At 46.9% G+C, this 26,596-nt stretch overlaps 1 protein-coding gene across 2 annotated transcripts in view; it reads left to right on the plus strand.

The window, feature by feature from the left end:
• Positions 1-2,722: 2,722 nt before the first annotated feature.
• LOC135907019 (putative polypeptide N-acetylgalactosaminyltransferase 9) overlaps positions 2,723-26,596 on the plus strand; it is a 278,217-nt gene continuing 254,343 nt past the window's right edge. Inside the window, exon 1 of one of the 2 annotated variants that reach the window (XM_065438680.2) lies at positions 2,723-3,072. The gene's annotated coding sequence lies outside the window, so the exon portion shown is untranslated. The remainder of the gene's footprint in view (positions 3,073-26,596) is intronic. The other variant, XM_065438678.2, reaches the window with a different exon arrangement.

Consider the following 26,596-nt stretch of genomic DNA (forward strand, 5'->3'; position numbering starts at 1 on the left):
GTAGTTTTTATTCAGTGTGCGCTTGTTCAGCTGCCCTGCCGTGGCTCTGCCTGCAGAGCGGGAACACTAAAACCAACCGCGCACTTTGACGTGCGATCACGTGTTGCGCCACCAGAATTGTCATCAATCGCGTTGCGGTATGCTCCCCTTATCTTTTTCCTTCCTCCATGGAGTACCGTCACTCCGATGACGGCACAGCGCTCTTTAGAAAGCTCCCATAGAAGGTGGCGCCAGACTGTCCTCTAGGTAACATAGCAAGAAACTCTGTGGCACACATAATGTGTAGCGACTATAGTGAATGTTCGCTCCATGGATAGTAGCGAAGCGCTGCAGCGACCGTGTGTCACAGAGGAAGGTGAGGCAATATTTTAAGACTATAATATTATATTGTTACGCGAAGGACAAGTCAGTAAGACAAGCAACTATTTGCAGGTTATATTTGCAACAGCGGTTGCAGCGCTGACCGGTGTCAGGATTGGGGGCTCAATCCCATCGCTCGTAACCCGTTGTCAAGATTGGAGTCCGGTATGAATTGGAAGGTAGCTGGCCCATGCCGTCGTCCAACTTATCCACGCTGTGGACGTTGATGAAGGGAAGGACTGCTTCTCATCGAGAACGAGGAATGTGGGTTTATTTACAGTATCTACATGTAGTCCATCAGTCTAGCGTGACTGCGAGAGAAAGTGCATCAGTCTAACATGACTGCTTGAGAAAGAGTGCACTGAGCAGCCGCACAACAGCGGTTTATAAACACTCGGTGCTCCCCCGATACCCACGTGACGGAAACGGCCGTCGAGTCATCATAAACAAGTCGCCTCTCTGCGGGACGGTTTACACACACACACTCACACACATACTTCCTTGCACGAGGTTCACAGTCCCCAACCGAGGTCAGCTGGACTTCGTCGAACTCGGGGCCCACATCAGGAAAAATGCCCTTTATTCCCCGAGCTGACCCCCGCAGCGCGGTCGGTTACCCATTGTCTTGCGTCTCGAACGGCGCGTGGGAAGGGGTCTCCGTCGACGTTCCCGCGGCAACTCCCCTGCTCAGCAGATCAGGCGGGCGGTGGCGGGTTCAGGCACAAAGCCTGCTTCGTCGCACTCATCTTGGCTCCAGCGACGGAGAGTCAAGGACGCGCGCACTGTTCTCCACACACAGTCGACTTAGTCACGCCATGGCTAGAGGTTTGCGGCGGTGCTCCGGGAAAGGTTGCCACCGTTGTCGCAACTGGCTGGCAAAATTTGCACCTCAGCTGGGCCGTTCTTAACACCGGTTAGATTCACAGCGCGAGCCCAGTTTGTTCTTCCTCGAGGAGGAGCCTCTTTTCTCGAGTGATGGCGCCCACGCGCCTTGTTCAAACAAGCAAATATCACATGCGTGTAGCGATATTAATCACGGCTGTTTAAGACTCTGCGCTGTATTACGCAAACATAATTTGTATTTGTTCTCTGCGCATTTGCTGTGTGTTTAGCTGCAGTTTGACTAAATTTGTTACTGAAAGCAAACTAGTACATCGGCGTCTACTGCGAAATATAACGAAATCATCAACATAACGAAAAACCGTATTGGAAAGTTTAGCAAGGGGGCCCTCTAATTGCCTATCAACACAACCTAGAAAAATGTCACTAATGATAGGAGCTACGCACGAGTCAATGCATACCCCCGATTTTTGTATATACAAAACATAAGGTAGGTCGCATATGCCCGTTACTTAATAATTTGCTGAAGGAAAAGCAAGTGAAGGGAAAATGCACTGTTAAACATGTGAACAGATATATAAAGTGTGCTAAGCAGGTTGTGTATGCCATTCCATTATCTTGTGGTCGAGAGTACGTGGGACAAACGAAGCGATGTGTGAATGTTCGACTTTGGGAGCATGAGCTATCTCTTCAAGGGGTTGCGCCACTTCATCTCCCGGAGCATTGCAAGTCGTGCGGTTGTCGCCCTGAATTTAAAGAAAAAAACTAGTGTCATTTTTAATCACGCAAGCCATTTGACAAGGGAAATTGCCGAAGCTCACAATATAAAGATTAGGGACAAAGCATGTATCAGTGAACCGTCTATCACTCTTTATGACAAGGAACTGCATTACCAACGCCAATTTTGATTATGTGTCACTTTGTCACAGTTGCCTCGACGCATATCTGTATCTTGTGCATGTCATGGTTATAAAATGGCTCCTATATATATATTAGACATATCTTCAATAGAAATCAGTTGAGAGACAGCGCTGTGTCGTCGTTTTATTCCTTCTATTGTCTTTGTCTTGGGTGCGCTGTTACAACCTTTACCATGAATCCCAACTAACTGGCCCAACTTGCCGTTCTGATGCAGCATACGATCTCATAGCTCCTGCCTGTTACTACACTCGTCCACACGAGCCTGCAGGAAGTGTACAAAAAAAAAACACAACTACTATCGCACGGCGTTCACCACTGGTGGTTAAAATAAAAGAGCAACAGCTCTTGATATTCAAGCACAGGTGTCGTCTGCTAGCTGCCCACTTATCGTCTGCTACTGCATGCATGCATGATGAAAAGTTTTTTACCATCAAAACAAAATTAATTATTATTAAAACAATTTATTTTTGTCTAGAAACACTTATTATTGAAAGCAAAAATTGATTAAGTTCCAGTACAGTATTTAAGCGGGGCACAGATGCTTCTTGAGCGTAACAGATGGCGACGCTGTGTTTAGGGTGTGTCGAGTTCCACTCAGATGGCGCCACACGTTCGGTCAAGTTTGAGTGAACTGGCAGTTTGATGCGGAGTTTCTGCTTTAGGTTTTGGTCGCGCTCCTCGCTTTTTTTTTTACATACATATATTCTCCTCTTGCTCAATGTTGGTTGCTCTCCGGTTCTCCTGTGGGCTCCTCTGCATTCTGGATAAGGCTCGGTGAGGTGCGTGCAGTGGTGCTCCGTTGTGTGTCGCAGTCGTGCGGAGCCCTGCGAATCGGATTGGGTGCTGCCGCCGGTGATCGTTCGTCTGCCCGAAAAGACTTCTACATGCATACACCTCCACAGGACCCACGGACATAAGCTATGGCTATCGCTCGGAGATTTACATAACCAGGTAAGCGACATCTTCTCTGCTGGCTTTGCTCCCGAATGAACTTCTGAGCCGTCATGCCAGTCGCCGCCCCTCACTGATGCTCTGTCGTTCGCCGCCTTTTCGGCGAAATGCCTTTATGCAGTCGCGAGTTCCACCCCGTATCACACGTGACAAAACCACAGACTTCTCGGGAAGTGTGTGTGTTGTTCCTTTGCTGCGCGACGAGGAGAATGAAACCCGCGGTCAACGCGATGGTGCAACCGGCCTGCGCCCAAAATCGTCACTGGAGTGAGCGGCAGCTGATCGGGTCGCCGGTTGTCTGATGATCGGCGAGCATTACAGCGTGCAGGCGGCCGCTGCCTGTCGGACAGAGCGTGCGAACCGCACGAATTTGGCCGAATAGTCGAGCTTGAGCGTCGTTAACACTCATTGATCCAATCGAGGCATGATTGATTTCTGATGCGTTGTCTGCTTGAACTGCGTTGCTTCGACGCTGCGGCGGCGTGTCTTGTGCGCGTCACGCGGCCCGTTCCACTTCGAGACGCTGTAGTAGTTCCGCCTGTTCGGTTGCTTTTCTGTTTGCTGAGGCCGGCTAGATTTCTCGAGATAGTGGATCAGGACGGACGGGAAGTCGGCCGTTTCGGTCCTCCTCCCATTTCAACAAGTGCTACGTATTTTTTATTGTTTTGCCTTTGCGTTCCTACGCTTTCAACGTTTCCTCCAGTTTGCGGCTGCACACACGGTTGTGTCGTACTACAGTCGACTGTGTTTCACGTATGAGTAAAGCGTTGCTGGTCGTTGATCTGAGTTCCGAGGACATCATATTTGTTAAACTCGATGAATTCGCGGTGCCAACTTGAGCAAGCGTTCCGAATTGGAGTTCGGACACAAGTCTTGCGGCGGTAGCAACTTGAGAATGGCATTTAGATTTCGCTTTCGGTGTCTCGGGCGTAACCTTGCCTGGTGTTCGACTTACAGACGCGGCTCATGCTTTTCGAGAAGATGCCAGACCTGTGGATGTGGTGGTGCTCATGCGTATACGCACCGAATGGAAAAACTTCCAGAAACCAGACCCATTGAGGTCGCGCACAGACGAACTGTATGCGCATCTTGCCTCATGTTATTTCATTTTGGCGTAGACGCTGACAAAAAAAAAGAAAAAAAATCGGTCTTTGCGTCGCTGATGGAGCGCGGTGCCTTGAACTGGCTTTCAAAACTGAAGCCGTGCGAACGGCTCATGATTGATGATTAGCGCAGTTAGTTATGCAAGCCAAGCTGGTATATGAGAGTATTTAAGCCTTCGAACAACTTGTCCACCTTTCCCGCTTTGCATTTCCGTGCAGAAACCTCTCGAGCAAACGTCCACGTCTTGCATAAGTACGATTGTAATCCTAAAAAAGTTGTGTTCCCTAATCCGATTTGCGCCTTCCGCACTTAAACCTGCTCGCATTCGATTTGACCATGAGATGCTTCTATAGCCTTGTTTACATGAATGCGAAAGAAGCGTATCGAATTGCCTTAGCACATATCTCGTTGGATTGGGCGCTCACAAGAAGTATCAACGCCGCCGATGAGAAATCACGTGACAGGTCAAACCAGGAAAGGTGACGTTGAACAGTAATTCGGGGCCCTTTACGCGTGATTTGTCAGAGGAGAGATTTACGCCGCTTGATTTAATCGACGTTGAATGTCTGAGTGCAGACGAGCAGCGTGTACTTGGCTCGCTAGACATACTGGCAAGGGCTATCTTGCGCGTGCGCGCGCGTATGTGTGTGTTGCGGCACGTATAATCCTCAAGGGTCGCACGCGTTTAACCTGCGGCGGACCGACAGTTGTTGAGCGGCGAAATTGTGCGGTCGCATTTGAGCGGCGGACGTAATGCGGTTCGCGACTCTTGCCTGGGCGCCCCCCCCCCCCCCCCTCCCTCTGTTGCAGTGCATGCATGTATGCGCTTACGGCGTCGCTGTCCACCCCGTGCCCGCGGGTGAGCTTTCCAGAAGGAGCTCTCGTCCGCGCGTGTGCGGCATGTCATATCGCCGCCCTGCTAGGCCGCGGTGTATCACCGCTGGAATAACGGCTCATTGATCGACGAGCGGAGCTGCTTTCGCGTTAATCGACCCCGGCGACGCGCTGCATATTTATGCACCCCCGTACAGGTCGATACGTTTCTGCCCCCTCCTTTCCTCATCGACCGTGCGTGGTTGCGTTTAATTTTTTTTATTCAGACGCGACAGCATTGCGACGGCAGAGGGATAACGAATCGAGAAGCACCGAGCTGCATTCACTTGCCTTGTAACAGCCCCCACGTGCGATAATAAAGCAGTGGCTATAAAAACCATGCGGCGACAATTCAATTTATTACATAGTAAAAAAAAGGGGGGGTGGGGTGGGGGGTGCGCGGCGAGACCATGCGCGACATTGGGACCGTGGGTGTCACCGCTGTAGATTAACAGGCCCGCCGCGGTTTTGCCTTCCGTAGCAGGCATATGAAATACCCACCGACCTGAATGCGCCCAGACTGTATAGCCATTCGTTACCTTCCTTTCTGTGTCACTTATCAACCGAATCTCCTGGAGTAGTTAAGTGGACTTAGCGGACTTCGCGAACGATAGTTATCGCTGGCAGAGGCAGCGTGGTTCCTACATGTTCCTCGTTTCTTCTATAGGCGACGTGAGCGCCATATTCAGCGTCAGCGTTAGCTCTTTATCTCCTTGTCTATTTATTGTCGTTTTTAATTGTTCCTTTTTTCCTTTTTTCTCCCTTTCCTTCTTTTTTTTTTTACACGCTCCGATTACTTGTTCAGAATCGGCTGCATGTACTTATCTGTCGCATTGCTTCGTTTTCTCTTTCAATCCGTTACCCTTTTATTGATGTCTCGTAAGTTAGCGTAAGAGGCAAGGAAACTTCTTGCATGAAGTCATGGGCCACGTCTTGTAATTGTAAATTTTATTAGTAATTCTCTCTGCCCATTGTCATTGGTGCGGTCGCCGCCGTTATCGCCACACGGGGTCAGCCATTCGGCGCGAAGGATCACAATAAAAGAATGGGAAATGAATCGTTACTAAATGTGAGGACTCTGCTTCACAGCAGTGCTATGCGTGCGTACCGGAAACTCTGATTCAAACCGTTTATGATCTTCAAGGAACCAAGCCATGTCTATCTGCTATATACAACGAAAGCTGCCTTTCGTATCCAGTGGCTTAGGCGCAATTCTCAAGCGGCGGGAAAACCATTAATCATAATTTTTTTTCTTAACGCAGCCGCTCCGCGCCCAATGTTGTTCAGGTGGATGCCTAATTGATGCTCTGCTGAAACCTGCTCAATCTCGTCTCCGTAGTTTCCTTTTGTCAAGGCGTTCGCCGTATTGTCAGCTGAATGAGGCGACTTCAAAACGGAGCTTATGCAACTGTGACCGGCTGACAGTTCCAGCTGTTTTTGCATAAGTGGCGAACAGATGTGTAGAGAACGATGAGCTTTCAGTTGTAAAATTTATTGAATCATTTGCTTCTTCCTTTGTTTTCCGTCTATTTGTCTCTTCTTATATATATATGTGTATATATTCTCTCACTCTCTCTTCTTTTTCTTTAACTGCCGATTGCAGCCTTGCGGTGCAGCTCACCACGTATAATCTATATAGTTTCTTGCCCTAGTGGGCTGTTTGACGATCGCTCCGGGATGACAGGCTTCCGATAGTGACTGCACTATAAGTTACGACGGTTCAGCAAATGACACTGGCCACATACCTGCAAAAAAATAAATAAATTAAGGCAATTTATTACCCAAACTATTTTTTTTCATTTCCCTAATTAGATAATTAGTCTTAAATAAGTAATCAACTTCTCAAATATTATAATTAGATGAAAAGTGTCAAAGAGAAAATTGTAGAGCGACATGAAAAACTCCCGATACAGCTTGCTGTGACTCAATATACACGCTAGATAAAATTTGAAGGATGCTTAAGCTTCGCCTTTAAGAGAGGAACGCGATAGCATTCATAACCCTTGATTGCTTTTGATGCTTCCCGGCAGCTGCAGCTTACGTATAACCAAAATGTTTACCGGGAGACGCTGGCGGCGAACGCTATGCACGAAGAGCAAGCTTTCTGGTGGAAACGCGGCTTCTTGCGTGGGTCGGGGATCTGATATTGTTTCCCGCTTTTAATATCTCAGTCTGAGTAGAGCTAACATAAAAGACATACGGTGTCGGTGTGTTTCTCCGTTAGATCTGCTTGTGGACTGCCGTTCTCAACATTTCGGGGAATAAATTTGTAAAGAATGAAATACACGGTGTGAGCAACCTTGGCAGTAGAAGAGTGGTTGGGTTTGCGGGGTTCGGAATTTGGTTCGAAATTTTTATGCCGAAGCGACGTCCGATGCTGGACGTGTGACAGTTAATTTGTGTGTAACTGTACGTTTCGGTGGATCTATGTGGTTACTTGTTAGTGAGTGCGTAGTTGGACACTTCTTTAGTATACAACGCTTCGTACTTAGTGTAAGTTATCGGCCTGGTGGAATTGTGCCGTCATTGTGACTCAGAGTTCGTATCGTCTTTTGTTGAAATAAACTTTTTCTAAAACGCGGGACGCCGGATTTTCTGCGACACGGGGCGCTACCGCGTTAATAAACTGAAGTGTCGTCATTGTCTGCAGCTGCATATCGCGTCCACTGCTGGACAAGGACGTCGGCAAATTCCTTCGACTTTCCCCGATCTCTTCGTTCCTTTCCCACGAATTTTGTTCCTGTTGTATGTTCTTTGCAGGAGGGAGGCGTGCATCACCAACGCGCTGGCGCCGCGAGAGAAGTTACGACGGTTTCAGACCTTCTTACAGCCTCTGCGCTGCGCCCCCTTCATGTTTTTGTTTCCGGCACTGTACACGGTGCCACCCGTGCACCTCAACGGCGGTCCTTTGTATCAGACCTCCGGTAGCCACTCTGGTGGAAGCCCGCCCGCTTATCGGACCTTCTGTACCCGTTCTCTTGGCTCATGCTGATGGTGAGGGTTCGCTGAGCGTCGTGACGGCGTAGATTGATGAAACGCTTCTTACACGACGGTTCTTTGTGATTGGGCTGTGTCGATATAAGGGATGAGGCGACAGCATAGCTCGATCCCCCAGTAGATCACAAGATCCCATTTGTCAAATAAAGATGGCCGTGAACCTCACCGCAGTCGCTCTGGCCGGAGCCTATACACTTCGGAGTCTTGACACCCACCGGCCCCGCTGTTCCATTCATAGCGCGCGCCTTGTTTCTCCTGGGCGAGCACGTCGCGTAATCCACGATGCGTTCACTTCTGTGAACGCCGGCTCTTGTTCGTGTTCCCTAGTGAAACGGCGCAACCCAGTCTGGGGGATCGGCCATGCACAGGGCGCTGAAAAAACGGCTGTCAGTTAAAAAAAAAAAAGAAAAAGGTGAAACGGAATGAGTACATCTTGCAAGTGGGATTTAACGCCACTCGTAACTGCTGGTGTGCACGCGCGTATACGCCAGCCTCGTTGTGACGAAATCGTGGCGAAGATTCCTATTTTACGTAAAAAGGTACATTGCATTCTTAAAAAGGCTTGTTGAGTTTCGTATTGAGTGGTTTAATTGGCAACCACATTGAATTGGATTGAATTTTATTTGGACAACAGGTTAAAGAAAGAGATAGAACTGCCAAAAAGAATTAACAGTGACATCTCCGACCGGCGCACGCCTCTTGACGCACTGCTGGATATGCATCGAAATAAGCAACGCAAGTGGAATGTGACTCGCGTGCAGCACAACAACGGCCGAATCGAGAAGTGGGTGGAACATTTCTGTGTCGCATCGTCCGGCGTCTACGTGATATTCCAGCCGCTTTGTTGTATGCCACGTGGTTAGATCTCCTTGATCCAGCGATGTCTATTTGGGCCTCCTTGAACGCTTGCGCAGCACGAGATGGAAGAGCTGGCGCCGGGGGACCGCCATCCCTAAAATCCACCGGAAATGCGTCCCATGTGGTTGCCTCGCAAGCTAAAGAATTCCATGCCTCTGTATGCTCTGAAACTTGATTGATGGCATCATCGGCTGGCCGTTTCGGAGCGCTCTAGACCACTTTCACGAGCGGCGTTGTCTTCGGCTGGTTGAAAGAGGGTGCGCGCCATGCGTTCGGCTGGCCCTTTTCGATTGCTCTCCTCCATCTTCGAGCGCTCTGAGGCGCTCCGAGCCCTGTCGTCGGGAGCGGTCGTCGGGATTGAACGGTTTCCCGCAACGTCGTCATAGCACAGCGTCGCCGTTGTTGGCGACGGTCCATCGTGTAACCTAGGCAACCTATAGGCACCTGCATGCTGGCGTCTCGACGAACGCTCGCCCCACCGGCACGTCCACCGGTTCTTCGGATAGGCGAAACATCGGACGTTGGCAGTGGTCCCGTGGTTATGCATCTGCCATATTTCCTCCTCCGAGGGCGAGTCGCACGTTAGCCTTACGCGCTTGTCCTCTATACATGGAGGAAGGGAACAAGAGGAGGGAGCATACCGCAACGCGATTGAAGCCTAAATGTGCTGAGCCAGTGGTGGCCCAGCAAGTGATCTCACGTTAAGAGGAAGCTTTAGCTCGGGCCCAACTCCGACGCGGCCTATTCAAATACATGTAAAAACGCAAAAACGTTTTTCTGAGATAACCCCTGGACCGATTTTGATGAAATTTGTTGCATTTGAGAGAGTAAGATAAATTCTAGTGACTGTTGGAAGCAGAATTTTGATTTAGGGCTTGAATTTTGTTAGAAAGATTTTCAAAAATTCAGAAGTTTGAAAAAAATAGAAGCATGAAGTTTACAAACTAATAGCTCTGCATAAAGAACAGATATCGCGGTTCTGTAAACGGCATCCGTTAGATCATTCAAAGCGGACAAATATTATATGTCATTTTACATCTTACGTGAATTTGTTACATTGTTTACGAGGGTTCTGCAAAAGTTGTAATTACTTATTATTACATTTTTAAGGTTCATGTGTAACATATCAATTTTGTCCCCTTTAGATGTGCTATCAGATGCAATTCACAGAATTGCGATATCATTTTTTCTTGTTGAGTTACAGAGTTGTAAACTTGATAGTTTCGTTTTCTGAAAATTTGCAATTTTTGTCAATTTTTTATAAAATATTGACGGCCTAACTCAAAAATTCGAAACCAACAGTCACTAGATTTTAAGTTTTTCTTTTAAATGCAGCAAACCCAGTCAAATTTAGTGCAGTGGTTGCCGAGAAAAACGAATTCTCCTTTTACATGTATTTAGATAGGAGCACCCGAGCTAAAGCTTCCTCTTAAAGTGCGCGCTTCGTTTTACTGTTCCCGCTCTGCAGGCAGAGCCACGGCAAAACAGCTGAACAAGCGCGCTCCGAATAAAAACTACTAGCACGGCTATACTGGGAACCAAACATCTCACCGAATCTCGATTCTTGCTCCGTGCTCTCGTCGCAAGAGGTCACGTATTGGACCGCCACTGCGGCTTCACGAAGCGTTCGCTTGCCAAGGCTGGCTGCGTGACGTAATGCTCCTTCCTACATTTTGCCTCCCTCCGTGCACATGTACCTCTGAGTTCGGGAAACGCTGGGTCTGCCGAGACGGAGGCGACCAGTCGAAGATACCATTAGTTACGCAGCTGACATACAGCAACGAAAAAAAAAACAAGAAAGAAATAGCCGCAGTCGTCACGCGCATTAGTACGCAAGGGCGGAGGAGGTATTGCGTGAGAGGAAGGGTCGAGCGCACTTGTTTCTCCTCGCCGATTCTTTCTGAGCTGTAACCTCTACAAGCGCCTCCTTTCCCTCCGCTTCCCGGTGTCCAGCTGCCCCGACTGGAGAATTTCTTTCCCCATAAACCAAAATAAAGCCAAGTATTTACAGTGACGCGTCGCGTCGTCTCTGTAGCCCATCGGTGCGGCGAGAGCTATTGGGGGCGCGGAGTTACGAAGTCGCCGTCTGTCGGAAGCGCCTCCCTTGCGTAGTATGAGGGATCACGCGGCGCGCTCCTCATAGGTTTCGCTCACGGCGCTCAATAAAAACACCAGGCGGCAGCCCTCCTGGACATTTATGTAGATACTCTCAAGACGAGGGAAGTTTTTGACTGTCGATATAATAATATTGGGCAAACTGAAAGCACAGAATCGTTTACAGACGCTATCTCTTATCGAATACGTACAGTGAACGCCATTGCGTGTGGTCGCCGCGATGGAGTCTCCCGAACTGGCTTCTTGCGTGAAAGGTAGGCAAACGCTGAGAGTAAAACATGTGAAATATGTTCTTATAGTGGGCTGTCTGTATAACCAAATGGGGCATAACAGAATGAAGCCTCAATGCAGCGATCGCACGAGTTCGCAGCGACCGACTGCGCGTCTGCATGCATGTCCGCGCACAATGTTTGGCTTTCGCTGGGAGCGCGTTTTCGCACCGTGCTGTGAGCTTTAGGCCGCAGCATATGAGCATTTGACAGCACACTAGCAACCATTGTTGCGTGGACGCTATCAGAACTGTTCAAAAATAATTTCGTTATAGAGACTTCGACGCCTACGGCGACTGTGGCGACCGTCTCGACGATTCAATCTTTTTTTGTCTTCTAAGTTCTTGGAAATTTCAATATTATTTGTCAAGTTGCGCCGCACTGTATGTTTATCGGTCTTCTCAGCGTGCGATTTCCCTCTGCTTCTTTTTCGTAATCCAGTGCTAACAAACATGACCATATGCCCTGCCTTTCTTTAATGTGCGTCTTACCGCTCCCTTTCCGTTCCAGTGAACTTGCCAGTATCTAGCATCAAGAAGTTCATAGATCAAACCGTCATGACATTAGCCGGGTAGCGGGCGCGGGCGAGGGCTAGCGTCTCAGTGCACGTTTTCTGCTACTCACCGAACTTCGCGCAGTCCCGGCGCCGTAGCAGAAACCTTCCTCGCATCTGTGCTTGCTGCATACCCGAGTTGTAGCCGATGACTGTTTGCCGGTTCTAAGTTTCGCCAGCCAAGCTTCACGCAGCTCCTTGCCCTGCGGCTACGTGTGAATAAGGCTGACACCGCGGGCTCCGTTGCGTTCGTCCGGCATTGCGGCACCGAGCAGTAGCCTACCATGTTGGACACCTTCAACGGCAGCCACTACCTTTTGTAGTACTTTGAAATGTTATCAAGCAGACACCCAAGGCGGTAAATCCTCACCACTTAAAGGGCCCCTGAAACGGTTCGGACAAATTTTGTAGACGCGTAGGGTACAGCTTAAGTAGAACATTCGCACCACAATTTAAGTGAAGCGTTACGTATTAATGGAGCTACAAACGATTACAAGTTACCTCCACCCTAGGCATGCTTTTCTTCCTCAACTCGTTCGCCGAGCGATCGGGGCTAAGCCCCGCCTTCACTGGTTCTGCGTCATGATGCGACGTCACATCGTCCACTTCCGGTTGTTTTGGAGCCTGCCCCCGCCCTCGCGAAACCTCTCCTCTAGACGCTTGGCCGTCGACCACAAGCGAGAGCTATCGAAACAGCGTGCGTTGCGAGCATTCTGTCGCAGCGCCGAACGTGTCTGGTATTCCGGTAATCACACACTAGCTGAACATTTCGATGGAACGGTGGAGGCATAAACTCAAGCTGATGAAGGAACTTTAGCGTAGACGTACGTGAGCTGCCTGATCGGTCTCCACGGTCCGGCCACCCGTTGACGCAGATTTTAACCAGCCAAAGAAAGAGCTAATATTGCTCTAACCGAGTGTAAAGCATTTTAAATATTTACAAAAACAACGTGTTAACGATTACACTCCTTCGAAAGATTTACACAGCAGTAAAGAAGCATACATTTTGTTACTGCTACCGTGTGTGGTTGAGCTCTATGCCACCAGGTGGCTGCACCGCGCAGACCATTCACATTTGCGCTTCTGTTGATCCCCTGAAGCACGGAGGAAGGAAACTAAGGAGAGGCCCTACCCCCTCCGCGCGCTAGGAGAAAATTGTGGCGGAAATGACGTAGTGGGTTCTCATTTTTTTTTCTGCTTTTTTTTTGCTGTATAGCCACGCCTTTTGGGCCACAATGGCGGCGTTGTTATGGTTTTGAGCGCTCACACGTGTTGCTCTGGTAGGTTTCGTGCCGTGGCAAAGGCGCTGTGCGGGCGGGTTTGTGTTAGTCACCGTGTCTTGTTGCGCTGTGTTACCTGCACCGTGCTCTGCCGGATGTTGATGTGGTCATGTGGGACAGGAGGAACTAAAGCTCGTGAAATGAATGCGCATATGTAACGCTGTACGCAATGTACCGTGCCACGGCACTGACAACGGACGAAGGAATATCCGCGGGAAATTTTGCCTCCACTTCAGCGGAATCATGCTAACGTGCCACCGCAGACCAAAACCGATGCGTTTCAGAATCTGTACAGTGAACGCCTTGCAGGTCAGTGATTCCTGCTTTTGACAGCGCATGTTGCATTTGCGGCACGTAGAACGTGCGTTATTCAAGAATGCGTAATCCTAGTTTCAGAACTTCGTATTCAGTAACAACTTGACATTCTGCCTCCTCGCCGGCGCGCTGTCGAAGTGACGCGCGGCCACCCGAAGTTTGTTCAATAAAGCACGACGATTCCTCAAGCGAGAATGTGTTTGTGCTCATAAACTCCAAATGGATCGCAAATGGGTTGGTGTGTCGTACGTATCTCCAGTGCGTTCTTGCAGTGCAGTAAGAATGCCTACATCTTTTTTCGCATCGCCAGACGTCTAGCTCGCAAGACCGTATGAGAACCCCAGAAAGCCCAAGCAGAGAAAAGCAAGTAGAAGGCAGCGATAAAGGGGACCTTTTTTAAAAGAACACGCAAGAGCTGGGTAGCTGCCGGTACCTGTGGTTCACCTGCAGTTCAGTTGGTGCCTTATATTTAAGGCATGTTTATTTTCGTAAAAGCCGGTAAAAGCAGCCGATTCGACCTCACGGCCCAATTTGCGAAGTTCATTATGAACTTCTTTTAGCATGGGTTCGGCAACGGCAACGCAATGAGAGATCGCGATTGTTTAGTGTTGCTGCGCAGCGAGCGCGCGCGCAGCGCGGCGTGGTTTCGCGAAAGATGTAAACAAGAGAGGAGGGTGGCCCAAAAGGCGGAGCATCGCCATGAGCAACGCCAACTTCCGTATTCACTTTTGCTTCACAAAGAGTGACGTCAGGGCCTCTCCTTTTTCCTTCCTCCGTGCCCTGAAACGACACGCAAGGGGACACGGCCAGGCCCTGTCCCCTTGCGCTTGCGTTTACCCTAATAATACCGGACTCGCGAAACGCTATTGCGTTAGTAATCTTCCTGTGTAATGCCTGTTTCACATGATGCGATTTTCGTCGCACCGGAAGTGCGATTTCCGTCGTTTGCGATGAAAATCGCAGTCGCAGTGCCGACCCCCCGATTTTCGGCTGCGACCAACCGGTTGGTCGCACAGTCGCACCGTCGCACCGATCGCTGCGATTTTCCGTCGAAATTGCGCGGAGAGCTGTCAACGGAGCTATTTCGCCGGTTTGTTTTGATGGCGTCTCGCACGACAAGTGCAATCGCGGAGACGTGGATCGTCGAATTAGGTACGTGCGCGAATTAAGGGAGAATAAAAAACGTGTACAGATTGCATTCTCCTATTGCTATGCGTTTGTTGACACGCTACACAGCAAATGAAGTGCATTTTCACGTTTGCTTCGTGCGCCTTTGCGAGTTGTCAGTCCTAGGAGGTGTTCGATCCCCAGCAGACGACGAGGTCGTCACAATTTTCTTTTGTTGAGTAGCATGCAAAAATCGCGCTTACGGAGCAGCTTGAATTATTTCAACCTCGGCAAGAAGAAAATGACAAGACAGCAAAGTACCCGAAGTTTCTACGTTGCGCTGAACGCGGTACCGTTCAGTTGCATTTTCTTGTCGGTTTTCAAGCATGAATTTCCCGATGCATCTTGAAAGCTTATCTTGCCTCTTATTAAATTCGACAGAGCAAAAGTGTAGGCTATCGTAATGAAATTGCTACGGTAGCATTAAATCCGTGGCTTGAATAAAATATTACATGCACGTTAAGTTGCACCTCTTCTCTGGAGATTTTTTTTTTCTTGCACAGAAACCAGTAAACATAGACTATGTTGCGGACTTTGTATCCTTACTGCATCTGTATGAACACTTGCTCTGCAAGGTAATTCACTGTACAGCTAGCAGATTAATTAAACTGCTTGCTATATTGGCAAAGTGACAACGTACCCTCCAGCACAATTATGTAGAACTCGTGCAACAATGCGAAAAGCAGGCAAACGGCCTGTTCTTGTGGGGATAAAACAGTATAAAACGACACGCTGAAGAAAAGTAAATCAAAACTGTGCAGTGAAGTCAGCCAGTACAAGCAGTTCTTGCACATTCACAGCGGATCAAGTGTGCAGAAACATTCATGCCTTACATGTTTCTAGTTAGTTTCTAATAAGTTTGTGATCACATATATTAGTGTGTAAATCCATATAACGATATCCGCTGCGATTATTATCTTTATAAGTAATGAAATACCATGCTACTTGCAAGAACATATATCACCCGAGGATTTCAGAACAAATTTCTGCATTTCAACTATACACAATATGTGGCTTATTCAATAAAAGACCATAAACTGGGCTTTTTTGCAATGACAAACTTATACCAAACTTTACTTACATACAGGCAAGAAAAAAAATTATAGACAGATATATTGTTCTTCAATTTGTTCACCTGCCACTGTGGCTATAGCATTCTGCTGCTGACACAAGGCGAGGGGTTTATTTGCCAGCCATGGAAGTCGCATTTCGATGGGAGTCGTAGGTGAGAAAAAAAGCTCTTGCACTTAGATTTAGTTCATCACCTTTTATTGAACCCTTACACTTCAAAATACTATTGCATAGGGGGGCATGCTTATGCAAAATCTAACACCAATAGAAGGCAAAGAGCGGAATTGTAAAACAACCATCTTTCGTGATAATTCGAGTGTGTAAATATTCATTGCATCGATATGTATTGTTCAACAGCACTGCACAAATAAGCATGATCAGGTATAGCAAGTACTCTGTCAGGAAGCTGGTTCTACAGATGTACAAAAGGCATGAATGCTTATACTACGTCGCACACATAGCACAAAGAAAACCTTTTTCAAGAGTTGTCCCTTCTGGCAGATATGAGTGGGCCATAAGCAGCAGAAACTTTATTGCAGGACATTGTGTAATACCGCTTATGAAAGAATGAAGAGAGTGAAAAAGCTTTTAACAGCAGTACCTCATGCTGCTCTAATAAGAGGAACGATGAGCAAAAGCATTTCTGGTAGAGCACTTAAACAGTAACTTTCTGAAAGACAGAAAATTCCAGGTGAGAGTTGGAGGTACATTTGACCCACACGCACCAACAACACAGGCATACTACAAGAAACACTACAGCCTATGGTGTATTACAGTCCATGGGAAAGCTATCTTATACAGAAATCAAGAATGATGCAACAAGCCCTCGACAACACTGCAGACTTTCTTGGCCAGTCTGGCCTCTCGCTTTCTGATAAGTCAGCTCATTTCGACGTCGGAAAAAAAAGAAAGACTAGAATCAAGAACTACCCAAGATTGCACATTGTGATCCACATAGCTGGACAAATATGCCCGCAAGTCAACATCCACAAATCCTCAGCTAGTGTAAGCCCATGACGGCAGAGCCAGCACGTGGGTGAAACAATTATGCAATGCCTGGACGCAACTTCCACACCTGGTGAAAAGAATAATCTCGAAATAATGGGGGTGGACGAGTGCATACTATAGAAAATCGCAGATGCTGTGCTTGTGTCCAAGGTATGGTACGGTATGAATTACCAGCAGCACACAAAAAAGACAACTCATCGAATACAGGCATCGGGTAGTAATAACAGGTCTTTCCAACTGTACCATGCTTGAAGACCTCTATGAAAAAGAGCTAACGAACAAGCACCTACACAGAGTAGAGTTGCAGCCTGCAGCACAAATTTTTTGTCTCAAGAGCTCAGAACCTCGTCCCAAGATACTATGCCAGCTAGCATATGAGATTCAAAGACGACTGCCCCCCCCCTTCAGAAACACAACCTCGGGAGTACCTGAACTCGAAACACAACAGGCCCATACCGTGGAATATGGGGGCAAACAATTAGGGCAGGAGACTATATGCAACTGCCAAACACACAGAGGAGGTTGCTAATCATGAAGATGCAAGCAAACATAAGGCACATATAGTACACTGATCTGGCAATAGCCGTGTAACAGTAGTATGACACTACATAAAACTAAACCTCATATAAGTGAGTACCATTCCAGGTCATCCTACACCTAGAAAAGCTGAACTGAAGGCAATCAAAGCAGCACTTGTAGTGCAGATTACACCCTGCACAACACCCTGCATGGATTCACTAGGAACTGTCTGGGCCTGCACATCACACAAGATTGTCAGGAAAATCAGGAGATTGACACCCGACTTGCAAGCACATGGCCAGAAATTAAATTACAGGATACATAGCCATGCAGATATTCCAGGACACAAGCGGGCTTATAAGCCCGACATAATAACTGAAAACTAGATGAGTTTGTGTATATTCATTATTAACTAAAGTGCAACAGATAGACAACAGACAAGAACGAAGTACTCGGTGTGTTCACTTCGTTCCTGTCCATCGAATTTCTGTTGCACTATAGTGAATGAATTCATAAGGCTGCACAGGAGAAGAATGATACCTCTGCCCAAGGGCCCAATCTCACATCCAAATCCACGCGTGTGCACACACACACAAATGTTGCAAGAGTGCATAGCATGAAGCAGTATCAACAGGATGACACTAGATATGGATGAGGACTAACTTTCAACTGAGGTTCATTTGTAAAAATGTGGCGAGTTATACAAATTACCAGAAAAAGAAAGGACGACGAGCAAAACGAGAACAAGGTGAAAGCAGGAGCCAACGTCTCGACTAGTGGACTTGTCTTCTTCAAGGTCCACGTTTGGAAACGTTGGCTCCTACTTTCACCTTGTTCTCATGTTGCTCATCGTCTTGAATTTCCATCTCCTGCCTTCCCCAAGTTTTCCCCAGAATAAGAAAGACATCTTTGAAAGATAGATAAAAATTGGTGCTTGATGCAGCCAAACATAAATAAAAATGCTACAGAAAGAAAACAGAGAAAAATTCCAAGTGCAGGAAAAAATCATTACAATTGCCAATCCTGCATGCCAGCACCTTTCAAGAAACACTGTTGTTATTCCAATAGACAGACTGACAGCTTGCTTATGCAAGCACATTCTTCCAGTTCCATGCCATTGGGAAAAAAATGAGTTTCCTGGAAGGTAGCCACATGCACACTTGGTGATCACAATGTTTTTTTTTTTCCTGGACTTGTATATCTATATGTATTTTCTCCCTTTCCTGCTTTTATGTTTGGTTTCATCAAGCACTAGTCTTTATCAGGTTTTATTGTTGTACTACTTTGTGGTAACCTTTATAGATCATTGCATTTTCACAATAAACCTTTTAATTAGAAGTTAGCATAAGCTGTTCTTACTGCTTCACACTGTACGTTCTTGCTACATTGGCCAAATAAAAGATTTTATAAGGTCTCATGAGGGCCATTAAAGTGACTTCTTGTAGTCTAAAAAAAAAACGAATAGCCTGGCTGCAAATGGTACCAGAGAACACATAGGACAAACAAGAAAACCGAGATGATCTAACAATCAAAAGTTTAATGTACACACAGAGTTAATGCTCGCTGATAAGCAATAGATTGAACATACACAAAAAGGAGAAGCAAAAATTCATGTGCGTTTCCTGACAGGAAATGCATCCATTCTAACGGAGGCCGTGATGACAAGATTAACACAGCATTTTTAGAACTACAGCTTCTGTAATTTCTCTAGGCAGCCGATCTGCACAGAATGCTAGCTTCTTCCTCTACAATGCACGCTCAGATGTGGAGAGTGCATTGTAGAGGAAGAAGCTAGCATTCTGTGGAGATCGGCTGCCTAGAGAAATTATGGATGCTGTAGATGCAAATACACTGGGAGAATCTTGTGTCAGCATGATCGCTGTTATACTTTCAGAGATGGATGCGTTTCTTGTTGGGATCTGTATGGACACACATCAGATCTTGCTTTTGCTTTTTGTGTAAATATAATTTATTGCTTGTCGAACAGCATTTACTCGGCATGTTCAATAAACTTTCATTTGTTAATACACCTCATGATTGTCTTGGTCTCTAGTAGAAAGGTGTTCATTCTTTTTACAGTGAAGCTGTGTATGCCTAGGCGAAACACTCATGGTCCGATCCCAAAACCCCTAGTGTAGGGGTATGAGCCATTGTTTAGGGGGTTGTGAGCCATTGTTCGTCTTACATGAGGGACGGAGACATTTCTTGTTGGGTATACATAGAAATGCTTATGCATGTAACACATAAACATTTATCAACGCGTTATTGCAAGGAAGGGACACAGAGTGGGACGGGGTTAAGACAAGATCATGATGTCATAATTATCTTGCAGCAAAGGTGTGGCGGGCTATTGGCTACACCGATAGTGACGTCGTTTCTCTCTCGCAGCAGAGTGCGCGTGCAGCAGTCTCTCTCCGACTTCCCAAGAGGTTCGAAAATGTGTCCCTGTATTTAATTAAATGAAATGTGCAGCCCCGGTGTGTCACTTCGTAACTACAGTGCATAACTGAGTCATAAACATTATGATTAACGCATTACAAAACACAAGTGCGTAACATAATCCAGAAAGACTTTGATGGACCCGCTGGATTAACACAATGAACCACTCATTGCACTTTCCACGATGGTGATCTTGCAAAGTGCAATGTGTGGCATTCCAAACAAACAATGTGATAAACCCAAGCCAAACATGTGCATAACCTCATTAAGAAACACAGACATAACCAATAATATAGAAAGACTTGAATAAACCATTGGAATTAACTCAGTGATAAACACCGGGGCCGCACATTTCAGCTTCGCAGGTTTACCGTCTGTACAGGGTGCATGGGCAGTAACTTTTTCTGTTATTGTTTGTTAAGTATTGTATAATGTTGTGCCAGTAAAACATGTTGGGCTAGTTGGTGCAATGTATTGGTACTGCTTTTTTTCTTAATGTTGTGCCCTTCTTCCTTTTGTAACAACTTTTTTTATTCCTCCTTGCATAATACTTCAACCTTGCAGCCTGCGAGGTATATAAATAAATAAGTACATAAGCACGTCATTCATTCATCTGCATACACCTCGCACCATTTCTTGCTCAACAAATGTCACTGTGTTGATGTCTTGCAGCATGCATCTACATTAACTGTCATTTGCGTTTCGGTATGGTTTGTGAACAGTGTAATGCATAAAGATTACATGACATTAAGGTTGTGGCCTATGCGGCGTATAAGCAAACCTTGCAAAAGATGACATGTTGGATTGTTGAAAATAAGACAAATTGTATATATCGCAGTTACTTTAACCGCATTTAATTGACCACTTGACAAAAACTTAACTTCGCATAGATTCCAACACGTACACTGAATCTGCAGGTTTTTTTTTGCTTATTAATGTAGTTGTTACTGCATGGCCACATTGTAGATTTGAAAAGAAAGTTAAATAAATTTGTTTGTTGCAACATAACAATATGTGTAGATCACTGCGATTGTAACACCAGAACTTGATACAAACATGCACACTATAGGATGCAAGCAAATGCTCAGGACAAACTCCAGAATGTTTGCATCCTGATACTTATGAAAGTGAACGGTTTCATTCCATGGCTGTCAAAAGAGGGAGAGAGAAAACTTAATTGTGTTCGTGGAACAAAAACGCATTGATAAGCTTAGACATATAGTCATTGCTTAACTTTCGAAATGAATAATTATAGCTTGATATCGACATTGAAGCAGCCTTTCGACAGCAAGAAAAGGAATCAGTTTTTCCAGCTCTGAACATTGAATTGCAGGAAATGCAAGCAGGCATAAAATTCTGCCAATATAATCTGTTTAGGAATACCAAATTCGAATAAACATTGAGACTTGCATTTGTACTTTCTCTGGCTGAGCAATCTAGTTTGAAATGACTCCCATAAGCATGTCGTAACAATGTTTATCTAATACAGGTTAAATGCATGCCTAGCTTAAGAAATCTGGATGATTGCTATAAATTACAGTGAAGAAACTATAATATCTAATAACATTAATAATATAAGAATAATATTTATTTCCACAAAACAGGCTAACCGTGAGAGAAGTGCGAGGCTGAGCAGAAAGCTGAAAAATTCTACGGCAAGTGCGAATGCCGCAGGCCTACGATCCTGCTTTATGAATGGCGCGTATTGATATGGTCTCCTTGTTAGAAGTTCCGAGTATACTGCCAGCGCGAGACACAGAACAACAAAGTGGACGAGAAGCGTGTCCTTTAGAATGATATGTTACAACGTACAGGTTTCTACAAAAGTGACGGTAACTGCTCGAAACATTTGATGCGTCGGCTTTTGCGCCTTTAGAAATATTTAGAGAGGGCTCCCATATATATATTCGCAGCGCAAGCACGGCGATGGACGAACCAGGATAGCGCTAAGGTTGAATTTCACAACACAATTTTCATTCCACGTCGTAATCACACAGATCATTTGAGGCTTCGTTCAGTGGCACATGCGTGCTTTCGGGTTGGTGCTTCTTGTTGCGTTCGGCGTAAGAATATGGCTAATAGCAGGCACCACATATGCGCAATCACGGGCAATATACACGCATCATTTCTTCAGAAGCTGGCGCTGAGCACAGGTAGCGCGAGGATCTTGTTGGGCTGACACGACGACTTCGTGGCAGCCGAATTCCGAATACTGCATATGCGGTGAGGGTAGCAATATGAACTGGTCGATAGGTCATCTTGGAGATTGTTGTAGCGCAGGCAGAACGAAACGGTCATAGAAGGCAGATGAGACACACGGCGCAGAACCACCTGCGAACAGCTGTTTACGTGCGCCATGTCGCACTGAACTACCGAAACCGCCGTCGCGCACTCCAAGACAAATCTTAACTAACGTTTTAAATTAGTAAACTTACATATTATTTGCTTCTAATCAAGAAAAGTCAAGAATATTATACTGTAAACGTTTTATTCATTACAATAAAAGAATTATGCAGCGTGTGCCACGAAACCTGGCAGTAAGCAACCCTGGGCGTCGCACCAGTCGCATTGTTGAAATCGCAATCATGTGAAATGAGCCCTCGAAAAATCGCATTGCGACGCGTGCGACAGCACCGATTTTCGTCGTTGCAGTCGCAGCATGTGAAACAGCCTTAAAGTGACGGCCGCAATCGCACAAATCCTGGCGCCAATCGGATAGCGGCAGTCCGATGCGCTGCAGCCAGTCCGCTCGTCTATTAGCTTGCAGAGGGACACGGTGTCGCAGCTTGATATTGCCAGTCGCTACGTTTGCAGTCCACAACACTACAAAGTAGAATCATAGTGCTCGCGAAAAGACATACCGACACTGACGGCGGAGCTCTCGTCAAAGACGGAGCACGTTGTAACACAAGCAGACGACACCTGCTGTGTGCCGGAAGTGCTTAAGTGTACTGAAAAATTGTTGTTGTGCATTCTCTTTATGTTACTTTCTTTTTATAAAAACAAATTAACTAACATTCCAACTATTACGAACATCGTTTGTTTGCCATAAAGTCGGAAAAATTATCGATCACGCGCCCTGGTCAGCCAATCGGATAGCTCGCCCCACTGACGTCATATGGGTGATTTCCGTCATATGGGTAGGGGCAGCCGAGCAGTGTGCTGCGATCGGCAGCGATGTTCATTTTTAAAACCTTACATTAAATTACACGCCTTACAATTACAATTTACAGCACTTAGATGTGTCAATTAATGATCAGAAAGACCTACTCTAACGACTCAGTAGTTGATTTAAACCCACTCGGTAGCTTTGCTCGCCCCTATCGGACGAGTGGCTCCCTCTCCCTTCCCGTGTGGAAGTTCGTGCCATCTCGCCGCCTGACGATCAGCTTGGATATGTGCACTTGCCGCTGCTGCTGTACTGCGTATCCTCTGCACCTTGAGAGTCACGCTGATTTTCGTGTTTCGATTGTTAAACTTTTCAATTGTGGCGGCGGCGATGTGTACCAGCGGTTGTAACCCTGCTGCGGTGGCAGTATAACACAGCGCAACATTGTGACGGTGAGCTTTCCGTGTGGGCAGCGTTTCTCGCGGATTCCTGCCGGCCCTGCGAAGTTCTTGGAACCTGGCGCTGTTTAAATGAGCTTCCGTTGCGGTAAACATCGGTGCACGTTGGTGTCCGTCGGAGAGACGAGGGGACGCGAGCGGCTTGCATGCGTTCCGCCTCATACCGCTTAGGTCCCATAGCAAGATCGAGGCAGAGTTTGGGTTCTTGCGTGCGCGAGTCGCTTGCAACCTTTAATCCAAAAGCCCTTCAATCACACCGCTGGGATTCTGGCTGTCAGACGTGGTTGTACGAGTGTACGAGGCTTTTGAGCTGTACCCCTGTACCTTGGCTTAACATTTATATCTGTATACTAATTAACCTCTCTTTTTTTTCACACTTTAACGGTTCCAGTGCGCCTGTACCTGGCCCTGCTGGTCCTCTTACACGCCGTTTCATTATTTCATTTGTGATGGTTTCGATCGCGCGCGCTCGCCTCCTGCCCGCTCTCGTATATGCAGCTTGGAGGTTTCCGTGCTAGCTTGAAGTTGAAGTTTATTTGCATCATCACAATGCGGGAATGCTCGGGCAAAAAGTGAAAATCAATTCACTTGAGAAGCGCCCGAGCCGGGGAGCTAGCGCCGACACTGCAACTATAGTTCTTCGATTGACTTTCTTTTTTCTTCTCTGCATGGCTGAGATCTACACGTGGAACTACATGGATCTTACATATCGAGAGACGTGTCTGAAAGCAGCTGTGATTATTGCTGGAGGCTCTCGAAGAACGTCTGGAAAATTTTGCCTGTTTACTTCTGCTCGCCTGACTGGCCGTGCGTATGAAAATTAATGTGCTCCTCCCGCAGGTCTCGATGGAGACGGAGCATAAAGCTTGTATATAGAAAGTAACTTCTCCGACATACATACATACGTACATACATACATACATACACACACACATACATACACATACATACATACATACATACATACATACATACATACATACATACATACATACATACATACGTACATACATACATACATACATACATACATACATACATACATACATACATACATACATACATACATACATACATACATACATACATACATACATGCACGCATACATACATACATACATACATACATACATACATACATACATACATACATACATGCATGCATGCATGCATGCACGCATACATACATACATGCATACATGCATACATACATGCATGCATGCATACATACATACATACATACATACATACATACATACATACATACATACATACATACATACATACATACATACATACATACATACGTGGACATTTCAATTTAGAAGCTCACAGCGACGCTCTCCACGCGTCGGCGTCGCGATCACACCTGCGGAACACTTTTCGCCGCTGCATGCCAGCCGTCTTTCCCAGGAGCCCCGAAGAAATTCGTTTCCAGCCTTTTTGTGCGTTGCGTGACTTCGTTCGAAACGGCGAAAATATTGCGCAAGCACGAACTGGACCCGTCGTTAATCCTGAACTTGAGGCCAGCCTGTCTTTCTTTTTCCATCTGCTTTTGCGAATTAATATGCTCTGCACTGAATTGGAGTGTATGGATTTCGTATCAGCCAATCAGCAGCGCGATCGTGTGAATTCACGTGTCCTTCTGGGTGAGAGCGTCGTCTGCTCTCTCTGAGTTGCCCGTTCGTTTTGTCTAGAGCACAGCGGACCAAAGCACGCGTCGGGTCTTGCATGCATTCTGGCGTGAGCACATATTTAATTGAAGCCGAGAATAAAGCGGATGACGTTGTCTCTTGACGGAGCGTCCCTGGTCCCGCGGTCTAGAGTCGCCGAGAGCGCGTGGCCGCTTTTCTCCTGCCGCGCTTATTGGGTCGTCTTGAGCACAGTGCTGCAGCATTTCTCGAAGGGAGCAGTACGTTCTGTACGCGTGTAGGACAGATCACTGGCCACATTGGTTTTGCTTTATTCGTGTGCTGACCACTACCACTTCGTAATTCCGCTTATATTTTCGGTTGTACTACTTAAATCAGCTCCTTCTTGCTTCGCACTTATGTTTCTACACTCAGCGGAACGCCTGTCATTTCCTTTTTCGACAATTTGCATGGTCCGTACAGTTTCTCCTTCATTCTTGTCACTCTCCACGATGCTTTACGCATGCAATTTCCAGGCGATGTGGGGCGCTTAAATGCACGAAAGAAGCCGAGAGCTTGTTCTACAGAATTCAGGCGGCGTTAGTCATGAGCTAAATCCAACACGCCCGTTGGCATTACCCCTATATGGCATGACACCCCTTCCCCCGCCTTTTTTTTTTTGTTTCTTTATTGTTTTGCTCCCACGTCAGTTTACATGAACACAGGAATCTGTGTACATCTTCTTGCGAAGGCGTCGATACGAGACGGCTGGCGCCGGAAGTAATGGTTACGAAATGTAGCGCGTGTATATTTGGGCCCCGCATCCCATCGCGGTCTGGATGGATGGATGGATGGATGGATGGATGTTATGAGCGTCCCCTTTCTCTTGCTATTATACCAATCTCTTGCTATTAAACTGCCTAATGTCCTACTTAGGTTAAAAAAGAAATAAAGAAAGAAGCAATATGAAGTCCCACAACCAACTTTCCTGACCACCTATTGCGAGCTTTGCTTTTGTACGTCTCCGTTTTCTGTCGTTTCCCTGCTGTTCTTGCTCCGCCAATCTTCCAGTCTGCCAGAGCAGTCGAAGCTTCTCCGGAGGGTCGTTCTCGCCAACCGGAAACGCTGCAACTTTGCCGCAAGCGGCGCTGTAGCGGCGCCATTGGGCAAGGCCGGACGGACAGGCGTGGCTTCCGGGATTTTCAGTGGCTCGACCGAAGGCCGCCGCAGTGCCGGCTCGTAATGTGGCCACGGCCGAGCCGTGTGTTGGGCCAGCCCGTGTTTCCGCGCACACGCAGCGGATCTGCGCAGTGCACCCGGCAGATTTATGGCGGCCATTACGGTGAATTACAGCGCCCGGTCGTCCGGCTATGGCCACGTGCGGGTGCCGCGCCGTGTGCTCGTCGCTTGCTTGCTCAGAGAGCTCGATTTCGGAGCGCCGCAGCGTTTCTTTCCCCGAGTCTGTTGCCTCGTTTGTTTAACGCAAGGCGAGGAGCTGTAATGCGCCTGCACTCCAGTTCTGGCCTGGGGCGATGGCTCGCCTAGCTCGCGTTTGCGAGTTCAGGTCTCTCTGGCGCCGCTGGCGTACCACACTTCGAACAACGTGAAAGGGAACACCTAAATTGCCTTCCAGATGCTGTGGTGGCTAAGCACACGTTTCCCGCGCAGAAGTGCCCAATGCAATGTTCGGTAAGAAGGCTACAAGTTATATTAGGATGTCAGATTAGAATTGACATGACACGGATAATCACTGCTCAA

Source organism: Dermacentor albipictus, chromosome 1 (assembly GCF_038994185.2).
Source record: "Dermacentor albipictus isolate Rhodes 1998 colony chromosome 1, USDA_Dalb.pri_finalv2, whole genome shotgun sequence".
Taxonomy (NCBI): Eukaryota; Metazoa; Arthropoda; class Arachnida; order Ixodida; family Ixodidae; genus Dermacentor; species Dermacentor albipictus.